Raw genomic sequence first — 4,706 nt, forward strand, 5'->3', positions numbered from 1 at the left:
TTCAATTCGTCTCAATTATACAACCTGTTCTTACAAGACGCCAAAACGGTGTGAAAGGGAAATGAAATGTGTTTGGTTTTGGTGGTGGAGGATTGAAGATTGGTTGTATTGTTTTTTCATGTTTTTATTTATTTATTTATTTATTTATTTCTGGTTTTGTAACGAGTGACTTGGAAATGAATTAATGCAATATAATATTAGATAGAAAAAGGGAGAAGTTTCTTTTCTATTGTTTCTATAATATTTGTTTATAATAGATGTAAATTCATTAGATTATTTTTATGTTTTTATTAATTCAAATAATTAATTTACAACTTAGGTGAATAACAATTAATAACATGTAAATCAAAATTAACATTAGCTAAATTTAGTCAAAATTAGACCAAGGACTAAGAATAAAAACCGCATAAAATTGAAGGTCAAAATCTCTAAAGAAGATATGGGATAAAATCGCTCAATTTAAAATTTTGGAAAAAGAGTACATTTGAATTTAACTATTTTCCTACATGAATCATTTTCTTGTATTTTATCCATTTTTTCCCCTTCCAAATTCAATTCACGACAACTTTGCAATTAATATTTTACGTTGAGTGTTTTTAATAGGAGTGTGCTTCTTATATTAATATTATAAATGGTATTAATCGAATTCTTTGAATTATCATCAATTATTTTTTTTATAAGTAAGAAATTTATTAAAAATGAGTACAAGAAATAATAATCAAACTCATACATCATACCAACTTATAAAAATTAAATTAGCAACAACCCTAACAAATCAATTGCGTGTTTTAACCAATAATTATTCAAATCAAATGAAAATCAATCACATGCATTCCATTCATTTTGATTTAAAAATTTAAGTTTGATATAGTTAATAGAGTTTAGATGACTAATTTTAATTGTTGGTAACTTATTCAAATCAAATGAAAATCAATCACATACTTTTCTAAAGACAACTCAATGTGTCATCAAGAAAAAATGTTACAAAATTTAGGTAAATTTTTTATAAACATCTTTATATTCGATACCTACTGTTCTTAATATCCGTAGAAAAGAAAATGAAAATTTATAAATAAGGATGGAGATATTATTCTTAATATTTGTAGAAAAGAAAATGAAAATTTATAATTAAGAATGGAGATTGTAATTAAAAATAAAACGTAAACACACACTAATTTTCACATTTCAAAAGCATGATATATTTTATAAATAATAACAATAATTTTATAACTCATAATTTTAAAAACTAAAAAATCAAACAAGTGAAAACACTAAATCTTAAACAATACAAACAATTATTAAATAGAGTAACTCATTCAAAAGATATTATTGAAGTCCAAATATATCTACACATACCACAAAATCAACTATCGTAAAAAAAAAACTCTTATGTCTCTAGTACTTCAGTTCCACAAGAAAAACTCCATTGATTACTTGTCATGATCATGTTGAATATAATCTACATACAAATATATTATAGAGCGGACATAAGGAAGATGTGAGCTTATCTATCATCATGTAAAATGAATAAAGTCATACATAGATTAACACACGTTCATGAATAGTATATAAATGGATGAACTTTCAATGCTAAAACATGTATTATTTGAAATTCTTTTGGAGCCAAAAATAACTTAGGATAACATGGATGGTAAGGTTATGCTATATGCCACATGCATAATACAACACCCCTATAGATTATATTTATGCACAGCGTGCACTCTCACTAACACTAGTTGTACGATGACATTCTCAACATAACAATTAAAAAATGTAAATTCAATAAATCACTCTCCTCATAATCTAAAATCAATTTTCAATTTCTTAGTTAGTATATCAAACATTGAGTCCACACACACACACATATACATATATATATATATATATATATATATATATATATTAAAATAAAATTTAATACGCTTGTAAATTTATTAAAAAATTGAAAGTTGAAGTATTAAATATAATAGAGAAATCAAATATTAGAGAAACAACATTAATGATGATGAGCATATACAAAACATATAAATGTTTTTCTTACCTTAACTGTTAATATAAGCACCTACATTTTCCATCTTCGCAGACCTTATTAGGATGACTGGGACAGTAGAAAGCATCAATACAATCCTTGTCTGTGATACATTTTTTAGCTGTAATATATAAAATAAGAATAAAAAATATTATTAAAAAAGATTAAGAGTTTTGTAGAATATGAAAATATGAGAAGGAACTTACCACCAACATCAACTACAACAAGAAATAGGAACACGAAAAGGATCATAGTATAAAAAACTTTAAGAGTGTTAGCCATTTTTACTCTACCTTTGCATGCAACAAATACAAAATTGTTTGATCACTTTATATTGTGAAAAACGAAGGACCATGTTTGTCTCTTTAACTCGTGTAATTGATCACTTGACCTTAGAGTATATCTTTAATTTTTTATTTCTCATATATCCTTTCATATTAGAATGAGGTTCAAAACGAACATTATGCTTCAATTAAATATCTATTAGAACATATATATTCAACTAAGAAAACATTTCTATAATAAAATATTTTTTAAATGTCTTTTAACCTAAATACAATCTACAACCGAGTTAAAATTGATTCTAATATAAATTATTTGAATTTGATATACTAAAATCTTTCACGACCGCTAATGAGCACAGTTATCCATTTTATTGCAAATGAATCGACTTTATAGAGTAGTTAGATACTATATTTAAATTGACTAAGTTAATTTGAACTACAACCAGCGCACCGAAGATATTTTCATTTGAGCCCAACATTACTGAGAGAAAGAAAGCTCAAAACTGCTTCAATATAGAAATAAGAGAATGTAAATATTGGAAAGGCATATTCATAGATACTCACAAGTTCGAGGAAAACGTACTTGAATTAGTCGATTAATTTGAAATGAGAACTTAATTACAATTGGTCAAATAATGGATTGTAGGTACTACACTTTAAAATCTTATTTATATTCTATAAATACCAATTGTACAAATCATAATAAGCTTACATCAATCCAAATAAACCTATTTTACTTGCAGTTTATCTGCTCTTTATAATATTTAAGAAACTCACAACTAATCAACCATTTTTTTCATTGATGTAATTGCATATGGTGCATTTGATTTCCTAAAAAACAATAGAGTATTTTTATTGTACCCTATTTTGTTTAGAAGTTGGTCATGAGACTCGATAGAACATGGAGCAAGAAATTGAACAAAAGCAGACATTCTTGTTCATAAAAAATCTTGAGAGTTTTAGACATTTTTTATTCTACCTTTGCATGCAACAACTACAAAATTGTTTGATCACTTTATATCGTAAAAAATCTCATGCTATGCTTATTTCAATTGAATAGTTTTTAGTACAACGAAGTATCATGTCTATCCTTTCATATTAGAATGAGGTTCAAAAGCAACATTATGTTTCAATTAAATAGCTATTAGAATATATATCCAACTAAAAAAAACATTTCTATATTAAATTTTTTATTAAATGTCTCTTAAGCCAAATATGATCTACAATCGTAAGTTTATTTTGTCTAATCTTGTCTTGCAGTTATTATTTATAAATGTTTTTTATACAAATATAGTCTTGGCATATTGTGTGTTTTTTTTATACAAATATAGTTGGGCCGTAAATTTATGGTAGTATTTATTCGGTTTTCGTTTCTTCTGTCATTGTTGTTGCGATAGTATGTGCATTTCCCTTTTCATAATTTATTTATTTGGATTGTACAAAGGGAAGAAATTTCGGGATCCTCTCGGCGCTTCTTTTTGTTGCTGGAGAGGGAATATCTTTGTGAAGTGTCTATATAGATAGTTTGTGTTGCAACTTTCATATTGTGTATTTTTATTATAAATTTCTATAATTTGGGCGAGTATTCAATGTTATGATGATTTCTCTGTTTTTGAGATAATGGACTATTTTTTGTTATTGGTTGTGTTTTTAGGTTTGGGGTGAATTACCATTTCCGAAGTGTAAAGTAGCATTAGATTATGTGATATTCGCAGATAAAGCTTCTGCTGATAAAGTAGCATCAAATTTTTCAGATATAATGAGCCAAATGGCTCAAGATGTGAGTTACTGCTGCTTTTAAATTAGCATTTTTCAGCTCTTATTTCTTAATTACGTTGCTATAGCTTTAATTTGGATTCTATAGTTTTGCTCTCTCTCTCACTCTATGTATGTGTATACAAAGGATATTTTTTAGATGCTTCAAATGATCGTCCGGTTGGAATTCACTTCACATTTCTGTGATGTGAAGAGTATGTTATTCTTTATATTTTCATTCTTCTTTCTCTTTGAATTGTCCAAATGACTTAGGGTTACTAGTAATGGATCGAGTGATAATTGTTATTTACCATAGCTTGGCAGGTTTTTGTTATTTTTTATTTTAAATCCAGCTCTATAGTTGACGGAAGAGGGGACTGACCCCTCCCAATCGTTACAGCAATGATTATAGACAATTCTAGTTAGAGCTGTTGTTGGATTTTGAGTTTCAAAAACTATTTAAAAATCACAATTTATGCCACCGAAGATATTACTGGGTTAAGCCGCGGACTAGGTCGCTCTCTTTAAGACGTTTCGCGACACTGCCCAAATTGTGCAAGACAGACTATCAACCACGAAGTCCCCAGGATAAAACAGCCCAGATTCACTGTATCGGAGTTTCATTGCATCGTAAAAAA

At 27.4% G+C, this 4,706-nt stretch overlaps 2 long non-coding RNA genes across 2 annotated transcripts; one reads left to right on the top strand and one right to left on the bottom strand.

The window, feature by feature from the left end:
* Positions 1-1,176: 1,176 nt before the first annotated feature.
* On the bottom strand, positions 1,177-2,346 carry LOC105851561 (uncharacterized). The gene is made up of 3 exons (XR_001143313.3): positions 2,236-2,346; positions 2,042-2,150; positions 1,177-1,459 (listed from the first exon to the last, which is right to left on the bottom strand). It is a non-coding gene; the product is annotated as an uncharacterized lncRNA (long non-coding RNA).
* Positions 2,347-2,653: 307 nt separating this feature from the next.
* On the top strand, positions 2,654-4,286 carry LOC113785423 (uncharacterized). Its single transcript, XR_003471494.2, has 2 exons — positions 2,654-2,959; positions 3,968-4,286. It is a non-coding gene; the product is annotated as an uncharacterized lncRNA (long non-coding RNA).
* The last annotated feature ends 420 nt before the right edge of the window (positions 4,287-4,706 follow it).

This window comes from Cicer arietinum, chromosome 3, assembly GCF_000331145.2.
Source record: "Cicer arietinum cultivar CDC Frontier isolate Library 1 chromosome 3, Cicar.CDCFrontier_v2.0, whole genome shotgun sequence".
NCBI classification, from domain to species: domain Eukaryota; kingdom Viridiplantae; phylum Streptophyta; class Magnoliopsida; order Fabales; family Fabaceae; genus Cicer; species Cicer arietinum.